This window comes from Schistocerca gregaria, chromosome 1 (assembly GCF_023897955.1).
Source record: "Schistocerca gregaria isolate iqSchGreg1 chromosome 1, iqSchGreg1.2, whole genome shotgun sequence".
Lineage (NCBI taxonomy): Eukaryota > Metazoa > Arthropoda > Insecta > Orthoptera > Acrididae > Schistocerca > Schistocerca gregaria.
In genome coordinates, this window is record NC_064920.1 from 1,079,314,249 (window position 1) to 1,079,333,179 (window position 18,931).

Consider the following 18,931-nt stretch of genomic DNA (forward strand, 5'->3'; position numbering starts at 1 on the left):
AGATGTGGTGTCATCAGTAATGAACTAGCAGTAATTAGATCACACTTGACTACCAGAATTCAGATGGTTATGGTTACTAACCATCAAACAAATTACGTATCAGTTGTTAGTGGTGTGCTAGGAGGCTCGGTGCTTGGACAAAAAAGAAACAATGCTTGAAAAGTGAGATTGTATCTATCAATCAGAGACAGCTGTGATGTTGATGCTGTAGCGAATTACAAGAAGTTCTGCATAATATTATTGATAGTAATATGGACATCAAAGCAAATACATGCAAGACTAAGACAATTACATCAGATAAGAAAATAAAAGAGTGTATGGGTTATAGTGGAGGAGGAGTCTGATAGAACCAGGCATGAAGGGGACAGATAGCATTAGGAATAAATGATACATCGGTAACAGATGTGTGCAGTGTTGCAAAAGTTTTTTAACAACAGTATTAGGAAAAGAATAGATTGCTACTCACTATGAAGATGACTGGTGAGTTGCAGACAAGCACAACAGAAAGATGGTTACACATTATAGCTTTTGACCAAAGCCTTCTTCTCCAAAGCGCGCGCGCGCACACACACACACACACACACACACACACACACACACACACACACACACACACACACATTCATTTACTCAAGCAAGCTACTCAGTGTAAAGATCAAGCAAGCACACAATTGCTACCATCAGCAGCTCCGATCGGAATGAGACTGTCTCTTGAATCGCAATCTCGAGTTGTGGAGGGAAGGGGGAGGAATAGCAGGACACATGTTGGCAGAAAGAAGAGTGCTGCTTGGTGAAGTATACAGGGACTAGATGGCAGCCTGACGGGTCTGCCAGGCACAGTGTCAGAGGGGGGAAAAGGTGAGGGGTAGGGAAGGGGGAAGGCAGGTGGCTACATTGGCACAGGGTGCACACACAAAGAGGGTGGAAGATTAGAGTATGGAGAAGGGAATAGGACGGGAGGGGGAGGCGGGGTTGGTGGAAACGGTTGGGTGGAAGGTGTGGGGACAATATCTTTCTGTTAGTTGAGGGCAGGATAATTTAAGGAGCAAAGAATATGCTGTAAGGACAACTCTGCGCAGTTCAGAAAATCTGATGATGGAGGGGAGGATCTGGTTGGCCTGCACTGCGAAGCAACCATTGAAATCGAGCGTGTTATTTTCAGCTGCGTGTTGTGCCACAGGTTGGTCTACTTTGCTCTTGGTCACAGTTTGGTAGTGACTGTTGCTCCTGGTGAATAGGTAGTTGGTAGTCATACCAGTACAAAATGCTGTCAATGATTGCAGCAGAGTGGGTATACAACACAGCTGCTTTCACTGGTGGCTCAGCCTGTGATAGGACTGGAGTAGGAAGTGCTGGCTGGTGGGATTGGACAGGTCTTGCACTTAGGTTTCTAATTGGGACATGATCCTGGAGGCAAGGGAATGGGACTGGGAGTGGCATAGGGTTGAATAGGATGTTGTGGGGGTTGGGCAGGCGATGGAACACCGCTTTAGGAGGTGTGGAAAGGACTTGCGTAGGATGTCTCTCATTTCAGTGCATCGTGATAGAAAATCAAAGCCCTGACGAAGTGATTCAGCTGTTTCAGTCTACTAGGTACTGGTACTAGGTAAAAAAGAGGACACTCTTTTGGGGCTGGCTCTTATGGGTCATGGAAGGATTTAACAAACAGAGAACTGTTACTGGAAAGATGAGGTGTCAGGTTCAGTAGATGCTGCCACAAAATGCTGCAGACAGGACAGTCCATGTAACTCCCCTAGTACAAATATGACTATTACTGCCCCAGTAAAAGAAATGCCCACCATAACATCTTTAAAATCAAAATATTCTACTGGTTATGATAAAATGTCAAAAAAGTTAATTAAAGAGTATGCTTCTGAGTTTAATAACACATTAAGCAATTTCTTTAACCATTCGTTGCTCAGTGGGACATTTCCTGAGTGACTGCAGTATGCTGAAGTTAGGTCTTTGTTTAAGAAAGAAGATAAAGGAACACCATCAAATATCTACCCGTTTCACTTTCACCCGGATCTTCAGAAGTTTAGAAAATGATACATATAATCGACCACCTAACCATCTGACGATAAATAATAAACCAATATCAAGTATAGATTGTAATACTGACAATTACAAAAACTACAGAGTTCTACTCTCTGTAAAGATCTTACAGTGGATAGCAAGCTATTCTTTTCATAATTCTTGGCAATAAGTAATATGTTTCCAGAGCCACAGTTTCGATTTCTAAAGAGTTCTGATATTGAGAAGGCTATCTACACATACACAATATAGACGATAAATTATGGGCTACTTTTATACTTTGTGATCTGTCAAAGGCATTTGACTGTGTAAATTACAATATCATTGGAAGTTATTTTGAAAATTATGATGTAACAGGAAAGGCTGCAAAATGGTTTACAGCCTATATCTCTGACAGGAAACAAAGGGCTTCATTAGGGAAGAGACATGTCTTAAGCCATCGGGCATCATTCAACTGGGAACTAATTCCGTGTGGTGTCCCACATAGTTTCATCTTAGCACCCATACTTTTTCTGGTATATATCGGTTATCTTCTATCAGTAACAGTACCAGATGTCAGGTTTGTTTTATTTGCAGGTGATACAAACATCGCCATATATAGAAAATCAGGTGTAGTATTAGAAAGATCAGTTAATGAAATTTTCATGGACATTAAATGGTTCGTAGCCAATTCTTTGTCACTAAATATTGAAGAAACTCACTGCACACAGATTAGAACTTATAAGAGGTTTCCCATGAATATGGCTAAAATATGATGACAATTAGACAGAAATGGACAAAGTGTAATTCTTGCAATTACAACTGGATAATAAATTCAGCTGGGAGGGACAAACATCAGGACTGGTGAAGTGCTTCTTTGCAATGCAAAAGATGTCAGGTGTAGGGGATATAAAAATGAAAAAGCTGGCATACTATGCGCACTTGAGTCCATAACGTCCTATTGGATTATTTTTTGGTGTAATTCATCAAATCAAACTCAACTTTTCCGGGTACACAAAAGTGTAATAAGAATTGTTTGCAGTGTAAGCTTGAAAACATCCTACAGAGGCCTTTTTAGGTAACTAGGGGTATTAACCACTGCTTCCCAATATATTTATTACTTAACAAAATTTGTCATTAAAAATATATCTCTTTTTCAGACCAACAGCTCAGTTCATGGAATCAATGCCAGAAATAAGAATGATCTTCGCGAAGATTTAAAGTCACATACTTTGGTGCAAAAATGTGTTCATTATTCAGGAATACACATTTTCAAAAACTTGCCACTAGCCATAAAAAGTTTAACTGCCAGTAAAGTTCAGAGTAAGAGGAGCCTAAAGGATTTATTGGCTGCCAGCTCCTACTTCACTAATGAATTTCTTGGTAGAACCAATTGATGTATGTATGTGTGACACTAATATAGCAAATAATGTATTGTACAATTTGACTTCTGAACAGATTAAGTTCAGTAATGCAACCATTGTAAATAAGAGTTGTAAAACGATTTTTCTATTTAGTGTTTATTACCTCATAATTGAAAACATGGTTAAAATTATTTTGACTCATTCCACATCCATGGCTATCACTGCTTTTGGGATCTGTGGAAAGTACATTAGCATATTTGTTTTTATTTGTAAATATTAATTCTTGTTTTTCTGACATGTTCTACATCTTGGAGGATCTACTCATTGTGGATCAGATGGAATGAAAAGTTCATGTAATTTAAACTGAAGCTATGGATTTCTTTGTGCGCAAGTCAAATGAGAAACTGGCTTGGTACAACCACATCAAACAGTTGTTTATGGAACTATCTACGTTAGTCTTTCTTTTAGGCACATTAAAAACATTAGTTAGCAAAGAGTAACTACTGTTTTTTTACTATGCCTTCTTTCAATCTGATTTGCAATATGTAATAAAACTATGGGGCAAGTGTGCTGCTTCTCACACAGTGTTCATGTGGCAGAAGAAAGCTACTGGAGCATTTACAGGAATTACAAGCCAAGAATCATGTTGAATGTACTTTAAAGATCCAAACATCTTGACTGTACTTTCCCTTTATATTAAAACATGTCTCCCCCCCACACACACAAAGAAATTGCCATCCGGAAACTAGAAATAGAAATAACCTAGAGATAGAATTTACAAGACTGTGAGAGATCCAAAGTAGTTTTAAACGCAGAGGAATGGAACTATATGACAAGCTGCAATCATCAGTGAGAGACTTACATAGTGATATTTCTGTGGAGCACCTTCATAAGTCGTTATTTGTGGAGTGAGTGTATGGTGGTAAGAAATTATTTAGATCCCAAGTTGGTGACATGCTGTCAGATCATTCTGAGCAGGAGGGTGGTGTCCCGAAGGCAGTATTTCAAGTGTTACCCTCTTTGCCATAGCTATAGACAGTATAATGTCAATTTTAAGGAGTCGTGTTCAGTGCCCCTTACTTGTGGTAGATTTTGCAGTTTTCTGTTTCTCCTCCACTGTTGGAACAGTGACTCATCAATAGCAGCTTACAGTGCAGATGATAGGGGAGGAGCTGCAAAGACAGATTTTTAAGAGAGAGAGAGAGAGAGAGAGAGAGATTGTGTGTGTGTGTGTGTGTGTTTTATGTTTTAATCATTCTTGTCGTATTTTTAATTTACCTGACTTGCTTATGATACTGTTCTACATTTTAAAGACTCATTGAGGTTTCTGGGCTTCATTTTTAACTCGAAATCATCATGGTTGCCACATATGAGAGACCTGAAAGCCAGAACACAGAGTGTACTGAATGTCATGAAGTGCCTTGGCCACAAGTCTTGGAAAGAGGATAGGATGCGTCTGCTCCACGTTTACAGGGTTTTTGTGCATTTGCAGCTAGACTGTAGGCGCAGAATACGTGGATAAGTGGATCAGCGAGGCCCTCTTGTCTGAAGATCACTGTCACTACCCACTGTGAGCTGACAGTCGGTGCTTGCAGGACCAATCCCATACCCAGTCTCCGTGTGGTGTCAACTCCTCATGGTGCATCAGGCGTGTAAGTTCCTTGCAGCTCTGAATTCACATGCACACTGCCTCTGGAATGCCTTTTCTCCGATCGACCATGAGAAGCAAGACTGTTAGGGATACACATGTGTTGTGTGCAGGAATCACTCAGTGTGGACAAGTGCAACCCAGTTCCAAGGTTTTAACCCACTGCCACTCTCATTATAGCAGAGGGCCAGAGTAATTTTAGATTTAATGCAGTACAGGAGAGGTTGCACTCATGCATATGTGTTTAATACATTACTTAATGACATTTTAACTGAATACCACAAATGAAGACTCCATCGATTGCTGTTTTTTTTCCATGATCGTGTGCTTGAGGTCCGACTGCCTCGAGACTTTACTGCCTTCGATGTGGATTTATATGTGATCTTGCGGTGACTGGAGCAGAAGAGATGTGCTTCGAGTTCTAAATTTCTTGTCTCTTCACTCTCTACACTGCTGGTACCCAGCAGATAAAGTTGTCCAAAATATCCGAGATGCCCTCCTCCAAATACAACAACTGGGTAGAGGTGTCTTTCTGCTGGGTGTCACGGCACATGGATATTGTGGGGAACAAAAGGGTGGATGTAGCAGCAAAGGAGGCACTTCATGATACTCATTTTGGTGTGCCATCCCTCTACATGCTATCACCTTGCTGTTGAGTTACAGAGTTGTGCGTCCATGGGAGAATGAGTGGCTGGAAGTGACAGACAATAAGCTCCATCTATTAAAGCCCAATATTTGGCTGTTGCGTACATTCTTCCAGCCTCGTAGATGGGACGAGGTCCTCCATACTCATCTTCATGTAGGCCACAGCCCTACGATGCGTGGCTGCTTCTTCCAGTGAGAGGGCCATCCAGTGTGTGGTGCTTGTTACATACAGATCAGTGTGCGCCACTTTTTATCAAACAGTATTTTATTTTTAGACCAAAGGGTGGCGACAGATTTTCTGATAGACTTGCCCTCTATTTTAAGTAACTTTCAAACAAATGTGCTTAGAGTCTAATTAAAGTTTTGTGAATTGCCCAACATGTTAAGATTTTTGACTAGATGGTCTTAATGTGTCAACAGGGTGACTGACTTACCTGTGTTTTTGTAACTAGTCAGCCAGCCGCACTTCCGTGTGCTGTTGTTTTAGTTCCTCTGTCATTTTACTTGTGTTTAATACCTGGTATGGCACCTTTCACCCATTCTCCATTGGCTCCAATGTGTATGGGATTGAGTGATTGTGTGAGTCAAAGTGAATGAGATGGGGGCGAGTGCATGTGTGTCATTTAGTAGGTTTCATCCTAACTGTGTGCAACAATTTTAGGAAATTTGTCAAAATTTGTTTCTTTTAATATTTTGTCAGGGCGCTGATAACCTTGTCACTGAGCACCTGTTATTCATGAGGGGGGGGGGGGGGGCACTTTTAAGGAATTTTAATGCACCCATTCCCAGGAATCATTCACACCATCAATTACTGTAAAAATTAAGCCAAGAAAGAAATAAAAATTCATTATTGTGTATTTCTCAAACTGTTAAAGTGTATGCAAAAACTTCAGATTTGTATAACAAAGGGGTTATAAAAAGGTACGGCCAAACTTTCAGGAAACATTCCTCACACACAAATAAAGAAAATATGTTATATGGACATGTGTCCGGAAACACTTAATTTCCATGTTAGAGCTCATTTTAGTTTCCTCAGTATTTACTGTACTTCCTCGATTCACCGCCAGTTGGCCCAATTGAAGGAAGGTAATGTTGACTTCGGTGCTTGTGTTGACATGCGACTCATTGCTCTACAGTACTAGCATCAAGCACATCAGTACGTAGCATCAACAGGTTAGTGTTCATCACGAATGTGGTTTTGCAGTCAGTGCAATGTTTACAAATGCGGAATTGGCATATGCCCATTTGATGTATGGATTAGCACGGGGCAATAGCCGTGGCGCAGTACGTTGGTATCGAGACAGATTTCCAGAACGAAGGTGTCCCGAAAGGAAGACGTTCGAAGCAATTGATCGGCGTCTTAGGGAGCACGGAACATTCCACCCTATGACTTGCGACTGGGGAAGACCTAGAACGACGAGGACACCTGCAACAGACGAGGCAATTTTTTGTGCAGTTGGCGATAACCCTAATGTCAGCGTCAGAGAAGTTGCTGCTGTACTAGGTAACGTTGACCACGTCACTGTATGGAGAGTGCTACGGGAGAACCAGTTGTTTCTGTACCCTGTACAGCGTGTGCAGGCACTATCAGCAGCTGATTGGCCTCCACGGATACACTTCTGCGAATGGTTCATCCAACAATGTGTCAATCCTCATTTCAGTGGAAATGTTCTCTTTACGGATGAGGCTTCATTCCAACGTGATCAAATAGTAAATTTTCACAATCAACATGTGTGGGCTGACGAGAATCCTCACGCAGTTGTGCAATCACGTCATCAATACAGATTTTCTGTGAACGTTTGGGCAGGTATTGTTGGTGATGTCTTGATTGGGCCACATGTTCTTCCACCTACGTACGTTGGAGCACGTTATCATGATTTCATACGGGATGCTGTACCTGTGCTACTAGAACATGTGCCTTTACAAGTACGACGCAACATGTGGTTCATGCACGATGGAGCTCCTGCACATTTCAGTTGTAGTTTTCGTACGCTTCTCAACAACAGATTTGGTGACCGATGGATTGGTAGAGGCGGACCAATTCCATGGCCTCCACGCTCTCCTGACCTCAACCCTCTTGACTTTCATTTATGGGGGCATTTGAAAGCTCTTGTCTGCGCAACCCCGGTACCAAATATAGAGACTCTTCGTGCTCGTATTGTGGATGGCTGTGATTCAATACGCCATTCTCCAGGGCTGCATCAGCGCATCAGGGATTCCATGCGATGGAGGGTGGATGCATGTATCCTCGCTAACGGAGGACATTTTGAACATTTCCTGTAACAAAGTGTTTGAAGTCACGCTGGTACGTTCTGTTGCTGTGTGTTTCCATTCCATGATTACTGTGATTTGAAGAGAAGTAGTAAAATGAGCTCTAACATGGAAAGTAAGCGTTTCCGGACACATGTCCACATAACATATTTTCTTTATTTGTGTGTGAGGAATGTATCCTGAAAGTTTGGCCGTACCTTTTTGTAACACCCTGTATAGTCTTTCTTACCAGTTACAAGTGCACTTCATCAATTTGATAGTTATAAAGCAAATTTCTAGCAATAAGATGGTAAACTATTAAATGTTATGTAGAACTTGAAATGTTGCAGTGCAGATTTAACGCTGGTCTAGAAAAGCACACTAATCTACGATACTGAAAACTTGAATGAAACAGTGGAAAGTCAGCAATATAGGAAAAGACAGATTGCTACTTACTGTAAAGGAGACACATCAAATTATGGGTAGTCACAATTAAAAGACACTTACATATTGTTTTTGGCCACAGCCTTCATCAGTAAAAGAGACACACACACACACACACACACACACACACACACACACACACACACACACCATTCACATACACATGCAGGCGCACCTCATGCATACACGACCACCAATTCCAGCATCTCAGGCCAGAATGCAACATCATGTGGGATGCAAGCAGCCATCTGGAGGGGGTGAGGAAGGGGAAGGGATAGCAGTGTGCTGGTGGGGAGACAGACAAATGCTGTCTGGTGGAGTGTGCAGGGTTGATGGCCAGGGGGTGCAGAAAAAAGGAGCAAAACAGGAGAGGGGCAGGGAAAGACAGGTAGGTACATTTGCAGAGGGCTTTAAACAGGGTGAGAGATCAGGGGAAGAGGTGATAGGACAGAGGGGGTGGAAACTGTTGGGTTGAGGTCGGGATGATTACAGAAGCGGAGAAGGTGTTGTAAGGATAACTCCCATTTGCGTAGTTCAGAAAATCTGGTTATGGAGGGGAGGATCCAGATGGCCCTTGCTGTGAAGCATCCATTCAAATCGAGCTTGTTATTTTCAGTTGGTGTTGTGCCACAGGGTGGTCTACTTTGCTCTTGGCCACAGTTTGCAGTGGCCATTCATCCTGGTGGACAGCAGGTTGGTACTGATATCCAAATAAGAAGCTGTGCAATGATTGCAGCAGGGCTGGTAAATGACATGGCTGCTTTCACAGGTGGCCTGGCCCCTGATAGGGTAGGATAAACCTGTGACAGGACTGGAATAGGAAGTGCTGGGTGCGTGGATTGGGCAAGTTTTACACCCGGGTCTTCCACAGGGATATGATGCTTGTGGCAAGAGGGTGGGATTGGGGGTGGCATAGGAGTGGACTAGGATATGGAAGTTGAGTGAGAGACGGAAGGCCACTTTAGGAGGTGTGGGAAGTATCTCGGGTAGGATACTGCCAAAGTCAAAACTTTTTATTTGTAATGAACTAAATGTGCTCATGATTGACAGGAGGTTGGGATTCGCGTTCCGGTGTGGCACAAATTTTCACATGTCACCAGGAGGTAGTACATATACACCTAACACAACCAAAGCCAAGTTCCTTGCATTCAACAAATTTATTTTTGATTAATTTTAGATGCCTATCTTTTGCTAACAATGATTGTTAAAGCAGACGTGCAAATAACAGTACCGGGCTATTTTCTGAATATTGTGGTGGAAGGGACCTGTGGTTTCTGGTGGTTCATTACAGAATAGTAATGTAATTATGATTAATCAGTTTTCACTGAAACTACTCTTGTTTCTCTGAAAGTGTCTTCATGACAATGAAACAGCATGTAATACACAGTCAGCAAAAAGGACAACATAAACACTTGAACTGTTGTGCAGATAAGTTTATAGCCATACAGATGCAAGGGTAAATGTGGGCAAAATCTCTCTCTCTCTCTCTCTCTCTCTCTCTCTCTCTCTCTCTTTCACACACACACACACACACACACACACACACACACACACACACACACAAGCCCATCTTCCAATTCCTATATCAGCTCTTGTGAACAGATGATCCAGGGATGCGGAGATAATCAGCTGCGGCCTAATCAAAGGAACCACTCAGACAGATCAAACTCCTAGATAGAATAATATATAAAATAAAAGAAAGGCAACCGTCACCCATAGCTGACTGATGTGTGGTGCATAGAAACAGGTAAAAGAAAACAATCCTTACACTGGCTTTTGAGTTCTTGTTCTGTATGTAGAATAAGTACACACATTCCCACACATATCCACAGTCCAAAACAAATTGTGTAACTGCTGAAACACACATCTTGCAAAAGAATGACTGGATATTAACAAAAATTCTATGCTGAAATGATATTCTACAAATATGTGAAATGAAATCAAACAAGGGAAACTCCAGATCAGAGTGACAACAATATAAGGAGTAGAACAGATTGCTACTCACCACAAAGATGACCTGCTGTGTTGCAGACAGGCACAATGAAAAGACTATTACACATGCAGCTATGGGTCAGAGCCTTCTTCAGCAAAGAAACACAAACAAGCACATCTCGCACATGTCCGGCCACCACCACTGGCAGCTCTGACCGGAGTGCTCTTTGCGGAGGAAGGTTTCAGCCGAAAGCTCAGTGTGTAGCTGTCTTTTCATTGTGCCTGGCTGCAACTCACTGAGTCTTCTTTATGGTGACTAGCAAACTGTCTTATTCCTAATATTGTAAGTGACTAAGTTTTGTAATGTACAGTACCTATAATTATAATCAATAGTACTCGGAAGACACAAGAACCTTGAATTAGTTTTGAATTGCTTCATTGTCTTCCATGAAGATTGTAAGACATCTGACTATGACTTAAATGTCTATTATTGTTATTCTGTTCCACAGGTATTACTGCTTACTGAGTAAGACTATCAACAAGGATTCACTCACTCACATTCCACGTGTTCTATGGATCTCTTATAACGTCAAGGACATGGATGTAGTTATAATATAAATTTCCGTAGAGGCTTGCCATAAGCTTATGCCATTCAATATTATATCATTATAAGGGTTAAAAAATTAATTTCTTACATAATTAAAAGAAAACCGAATACTTTGGTTTGATAATTTTCCATATTCCGCTGCTATTTGTCTGCTCTTGATGTTTAAGAACTGTGTGATTAAATTGATGGCCATGTTCAGTCATTGTTCATGCATTCATATTTGGCAACAAACTTTGCTATAATTTTCATATGGTATAACTGATCACCCAAAGAATGAAGCAAATTTCACTGCCCAAAATTTATACAGAACCAGTAATTCACCTTTCCAGAACATCTGAGAAGAAATTACACTACTGGCCACTGAAATTCCTACACCGAGAAGAACTGCAGATGATAAACGGGTATTCATTGGACAAATATACGAGGGTCGGTCAAAAAGTAATGCCTCCCATTTTTTTTCTATTTAAAAAAATTAAGTTAAGTGAAAAATTTGAATTTGGCGCCATTCCTCAAACCTTCTTCTGCAATCCACTGCAATAGTAACTTTCTGTGTCAACAGGTGGCAGCACAGCAGAAGTTTGTAAGATGGCCGACATCGATGTTCGTTTGAGACAGCGTTGTCTGATTGAATTCTTGAATGCAGAAGGTGAAACGCCCATACGCATTCATGAAAGACTGAAGAAGGTGTATGGTGTTGTGACAGTGGATGTCAGCACTGTTAGACGATGGGTTCGTCGTTGTAAGGAAGCTGAAGGGCAAACACCGTTGACTGACGAAAAGCGGAGCGGCAGGCCGGTGAGTGCAGTGACTCCACACAACATTCAGCAAGTTGATGACATCATTCGTGGTGACCGTCAGGTGACTGCAGATGAAGTGTGTCGCATTATTTCTCTTAGTAAAGGCAGTGTGATCACGATTATTAAACAATTGGGGTACTCAAAAGTTTGTGCACGGTGGGTTCCAAGAATGTTAACCGATCAGAATAAAGAGGCAAGGAAAACAATAGCCTACCAACACTTGCAGCGCTTCCGTTTGGAGGGAGATGAGTTTCTGAAAAAAATTGTGACCGGGGACGAAACATGGGTGCATTTTTTTGAACCCGAATCAAAGAGGCAGTCAATGGAGTGGCGTCACACAAGCTCGCCGAGGAAGAAAAAATTCAAAACTGTGCGATCGGCAGGGAAAGTTATGGCAACAGTTTTCTGGGATACAGAGGGTGTGATTCTGGTTGATTTTTTGGAGCAGGGATGCACAATAAATTCTGTTCAATACATCACAACCCTCAAAAAACTTAAAGCACGTCTTCAGCAAGTTCGCCCAACAAAATCAATGGCAGATGTTCTTCTTTTGCATGACAATGCAAGACCACACACCAGTCGTCACACCTCTGATGAGATTGTCAAAATTGGATGGGAAGTTTTGCCTCATCCCCCATACAGCCCTGACCTGGCACCATCAGACTTCCATCTGTTCGGGCCACTAAAAGAAGCTCATCGTGGGATTCATTTTGAAGATGAGGAGGCCGTCAAAACATCCGTGCGTCAATGGCTTAGGAAGCAGAGCTGTGATTTTTACCGTGCTGGGATACATGCCCTTGTTCAAAGATGGACCAAAACTGCAGAGATGGGCGGAGATTACATTGAAAAATGACAAAATGATCCTCAATGTTGTGGTTTTCAACCTATGTAATTGCATTTAAATTTCCTGATAATTAAACGTAGAAAAAAAATAGGAGGCATTACTTTTTGACTGACCCTCGTATTATACTAGAACTGACATGTGATTACATTTTCACGCAATTTTGGTGCATAGATCCTGAGAAGTCAGTACCCAGAACAACCACCTCTGGCTGTAATAACGGCCTTATTACACCTGGGCATTGAGTCAAACAGAGCTTGGATGGCATGTACAGGTACAGCTGCCCATGCAGCTTCAAAACGATACCACACTTCATCAAGAGTAGTGACTGGCGTATTGCGACGAGCCAGTTGCTTGGCCACCATTGACCAGACATCTTCGATTGGTGAGAGATCTGGAGAATGTGCTGGCCAGGGAGGCAGTCTAACATTTTCTGTATCCACAAAGGCCTGTACAGGACCTGCAACATGCCGTCGTGCATTTTCCTGCCGAAATGTAGGGTTTCGCAAGGATCGAATGAAGGTTAGAGCCACGGGTCGTAACACATCTGAAATGTAACGTCCACTGTTCAAAGCACTGTCAATGCGAACAAGAGGTGGCCGAGACAGGTAACCAGTGGCACCCCATACCATCTTAAACAGAACCTGGATTCGTCCGAAAAAATGACGTTTTGTCATTTGTGCACCCAGGTTCGTCGTTGAGTACACCTTCACAGGCGCTACTGTCTGTGATGCAGTGTCAAGGGTAACCATAGCCATGGTCTCTGAGCTGATAGTTGATGCTGCTGCAAACGTTGTCGAACTTTTTGTGCAGATGGTTGTTGTCTTGCAAACTTCTCCATCTCTTGACTCAGGGATCGAGACGTGGCTGCACGATCTGTTACAGCTATGCGGCTAAGATGCCTGTCATCTCGACTGCTAGTGATATGAGGCCATTGGGATCCAGCATGACGTTCCGTATTACTCTTCTGAACTCACCGATTCAATATTCTGCTAACAGTCATTGGATCTCGACCAACGCGAGCAGCAATGTCGTGTTACGATAAACTGCTATCATGATAAGCTACAATCCAACCTTTATCAAAGTCGGAAATATGATGGTACGCATTTCTCCTCCTTACATGAGGCATCACGACAACTTTTCATCAAGCAGCACTGGTCAACTGCTGTTTGTGTATGAGAAATCAGATGGAAACTTTCCTCGTGTCAGCACGTTTTAGGTGTCACCCCCTTGTGTGAATGCTCTGAAAAGCTAATCATTTGCATATCACAGCAACTTCTTCCTGTCAGTTAAATTTCGCGTCTGTAGCACGTGATCTTCATGATGTAGCAATTTTAATGGCCAGTAGTGTAAATTCCAGAATCAACCTAGGAAAATCTCTGATCATACTGATTACTATAAAAGGACAACATTTATTGTGTACTACATGAATGGAGGTCTGTACACAGTTAACATCATTTCTTAGATACTTAACAGAGACTTGACCACTTAGAATACAAGTATTCAGATTATTTGTGGAAGGATTTGCTACAAAGGAAAACTGAAGGAATTGAAAGAAGACCAGAGTGCTGTTATATTTCCCTCTTCCATCAGCATCAAACTATGGTACCCACAGATATCTGTTGAGTTGGGTAAGGACCTCACCAATAATATCTGAAGAACTGTTACCCAGATAACAAAAGACTGCTCAGTTGAACTCTGGTTGCACTATCACTGAAGTTAAATGGGTTGCCTTCTATCTTATGTTAGAAAATTACACATTTAATGTAAAAACTGTCAGATGAGAGAACTACATGCAGTATGCTAAACTGGGAGTTCATATTATTTTAAATAGTGTGTCAATGTTTATAACAGAGTTCTGGATTCATATACAGGGTACTGTGACTAGAATCTGACAAAGATCAGCAAAAATGCCAAGAATGCACAGAGGCTAGATGCCAGAGCTAGCTTTACAGCTAGCAGTACAAGCGCGAGGCGAATACACTGTCGAAGGTGGAGCTGCAACGTAGGGAGCGTAATACTACTGTTGTGAGTGTTAACTGGCTGGTGAGATGGGTGTGGCCTTATGACACATTGAGGACAGTGCTAACACTCGTAGTTTTAAAAGTGCTGCCTATTGGCCGAGACTGAATTCCACGTCTTCCAACAGGCCTTCAAAGTAGCGAGACTGGGATATTGGAGCGGACGTCTTTAAATAATGTCTCTGTGAAACAAAATCTCTCTCTAATTAAAACTGATAGAAATAAATTTTGTGGCTAATCTGTCAGAAAGTAGAGAATAACTTAGCAGTGCTTCCATTTTTTTGCAGAATGTAAACAGACATGGCAGTACCGTTTGAAGAAAGGAGGTGGGTGTTGGGACACCACCACCACCACCTTCACAGTTACCAGTTATAAGAATACAAGACAAGTCTGAAGTCACTGGAAAGATGCACATTTGTGAGAAAGGGATGTTGAGCAGACGACAAAATTGTTGATGCAGTGATTGAGATGGACGTAGTGATGGAAGCCTTACATTCTGAAACTTCTGCGTACTCTGAACGAGGATGATCCCCACAGACAAAATTAATTTTGTGAGTGTTTCATCAACATGGGTGAATAAGATAGACATTTCCAATATCTAATTCTTTGGTCACATGAAGTCACCTTTAAACATATTGGAACACTTAACTGCCATAATTGCCTCTACTGGTCTAATGAAAATCCATATGTAACTGAAGCAAGGCACTTTACTCTACCAGGAATATCAGCGTGGTGTGGTCTGGAGGATCAATCGGGCCAAATTCCCTTAAAGAGATTGTCATGGGTAACAATATGAAACAATATGTAACAATATGTTTACAGATGGGAGGAAACTAATGCAGATGCAAGTGTATCCTAGTATGACAGGCAATACGAGAATTAGAAAGTACAGGGACTAAGTCCAACTAGGAGACACGTTTTCAACATGGGGAATCCACACTGAAAATATTTGTTGAAGAATAATTTTTGACATAATCTTAGTGAGGAAAATATTAATACAGTAAATGAAAATCTATTATTAAGAAATCGTGTGGGCTCATCTATCCACCATTTACTAACCTCGGGTAGTGCTTCCTGTGGCCATATACAAAGGCTGGTTGTTAAAGTTTCAGAAGAAGCCATTAGATGTAATGTGAAAACTATCTTCAAGTCAGTTAAGTAGAGATGAATTCAAATCCCTCAGTGTATTTATTACCTGCCCCATGATTGCATATATGTGAAATAATTGTAACCCCAAAAATACATAGCATGGCTTTTTTGAAAGAGAAACACCAGACTGTAAGACTTCAATGACCTTTCCTTGGTGGGGGATCACAGTCATATACAATGTTTTGAAAGACATATCTGCCATTTGACCATTAATTGTTAATTTATTTTACACAATCATGATTTTTGATTTGTAGCCATTGTCAAGTGCATGCCAAAATATTAAAATAAGTCTGACCTTCGCTGTTAAATATGCCACACTAAATGTCCAATGAAGATATGTTGGCGGCAGGGCAGACTTAGTTTAATATTACATCCTGAGTATGGCTACAAAGATGAAATCATGATTATATAATATAAATGAACAATGAACAGTTCAGCTGACAGAAAAGGCTTTAAAAAATAATACTGTAAGTGCAGGTTAACACTACATAGAAAGCAAATACCTGAAAGAATGGAAGAGCTATTAGATGCAGACAGCATTTCCTACAAAATGTTCTAGATAACAAAATTGTATTAAAGCCATATAAAATCTTTCAGGACCTGCCAGATTTCTGGGAAAACAATGCCAGACTAACCAGATGCTCCTGCAGAGGGAAACAGAGGGAATTGGTTATGACTCGTAAGGGAGTGATGCAGACTAAAAAGAGGAAAATAATACACTATGTGATCGAAAGTATCTGGACACCACCAAAAATATATGTTTTTCATATTAGGTGCATTGTGCTATTAGCTACTGCCAGGTACTCCATGTCAATGACCTCTGTAGTCATTAGGCATCATGAGAGAGCAGAATGGGGCACTCCACAGAACTTGTGGACTTCGAACGTGGTCAGGTGACTGGGTGTCACTTGTGTCATACATCTGTATGCTAGATTTCCACACTCCTAAACATCCCTAGGTCCACTGTTCCCAATGTGATAGAGAAGTGGCAACATGAAGGGACAAGTACAGTACAAAAGCGTACAGGCCGACCTCATCTGTTGACTTACAGAGACCGCCAACAGTTGAAGAGGTTACGAATGTGTAATAGGCAGACACCTATCCAGACCATCACACAGGAATTCCAAACTGCATCAGGATCCCCTGCAAGTACTATGAACGTTAGGCGGGAGGTGAGAAAACTTGGATTTCATGGTGAAGCAGCTGCTCATAAGCCACACATCACACCGGTAAATGCCAAATGATGCCTCACTTGGTGTAAGGAGTATAAACATTGGATGATTGATCAGTGGAAAAATGTTGTGTGGAGTGACGAATCACGGTACACAATGTGGCGATACGATGGCAGGGTGTGAGTATGGCGAATGCCTGATGAACGTTATTTGCCAGTGTGTGCAATGCCAACAGTAAAATTTGGTGGCAGTGGTGTTATGTTGTGGTCATGTTTTTCATGGAGGGGGGTTGCACCCCATGTTGTTTTGTGTGGTACTATCACAGCACAGGTCAACATTGATGTTTTAAGCACCTTCTTGCTTTACACTGCTGGAAGAGCAATTTGGGGATGGTGATAGCATCTTTCAACACGATTGAGCACCTCTTCATAATGCACAGCCTGTGGCAACATCCCTGTAATGGACTGGCTTGCACAGAGTCCTGAGTTAGGAATGGGATTATTTGACATCAAAGAAGATTAAACAAGGATACAGGGATTCTTGATCAATAATCCAACATGCCTTTCTATGCAACATTGAGTTAGCAAACAACTAAGTCAGTTTGCGTACATTGGTAGTTGACAAACAGCTGCATCAAATCGTTAACATTACTCATTAACCCCTTGTGCAGGTAATAAGTTTCAAAATTTTAAGAAATTAGAATGGACCTAGGTTTTTGAAACAGAAAATATAAGCAGTCCCTAAAATTTGGTTTATAATAGAACTGTGAAATCCAAAATTCTTTTAAGCTCACAACTCTGCAAGAAAATCAGTATCATTAGTAATAAGAATAGATAAGCTACAAGAGCTCAAAGAAACAGCAGTGACAATAAACACAATAGTTTTCTGAAATTACACTTGATGCTGCCTTTACCCATTCATACAGATAATGCTCTGTCACACCAGGCTGAGGTAAAACATCTCAAACGACTACTAGCATAGTGTGCCAAGCTACTTTGACACATGCAATTACAACAAACTTTTACAACAAACCTCCCAAGATGTGCACAATAGGCTAAAACAGTCAGTGTGAAAATTTGGCATGTAAGTAAATCGCCACTGCAATAGTTAACACCTTACTGGTAATACAGTGAGTGGGCAAATATTCATAGTTCAATGCTCAGAGAGTGCATGCTGTCAGGCATACACTTGGTAAACACAATGTGCAATGCCAAGCTGTAGTTTAAATGCACAAATAATGGTGTACTGTTTGTCACCGACCTGCCACTTAACAACCTAACCAATTAACCACATTAAGAACGCAGGTAGGGGAGCTTAGTTCAAATGAAATGTCTGGCAAGTTGTCGCCATTAATCTGATGGCAGAGACAAGATTAGGCCACCAGCTTTGGCAAAATCCAGCTAACGTGCCCCACACCACGACCCACTGTGCCAACAACAGCACACTGCACTCATCACTGCCAGTCGGCCTCTGGTAACATATCATTGAGTGACCAAAGATTGCTCAAAGGGGAATTAACCCCAAATGATAGCTTCAGCTTGGCTGGGGTAATTTTGTGGCCTTTGTAGGATGTGGTATTGAATGCTAAACTTGGCCAAAATGAGGAACTATTCCATCTGGTGCCTGGAATGGTAGCCAACAAGCACGGATTACAAATTTCTATTTATGTGCTCCACAAATGAAGGCTGGGTGTAATAAGGCATCATAGTTATATGCCTGATCCTGATGTCGAAACACAAATCCAGAAACCATGTCAAGTAAATGTGGAAGTGTTGTTGCTCACTATCACTGTAGCCGGCCCAAAACTAGCGAAGATAGTTGACAGAGGCTGAGTGCTCCAAGCCACAGTGGTCTGCTTACTAGGCACAAGCCACACAAATCTTGTAAAAGCATCCACTCTATGAACACAAACCTATTTTTGCCTTTTGCGTGTGAAAGGGGGCCCAGATAATCAATAAATAATTTATTGACTAAACTCTCTGGTGGAACGCAGGAAACTCTGGTCAGAATTAATATTGGGTTTCTCCTACTAGCACTCCCGCGATTTA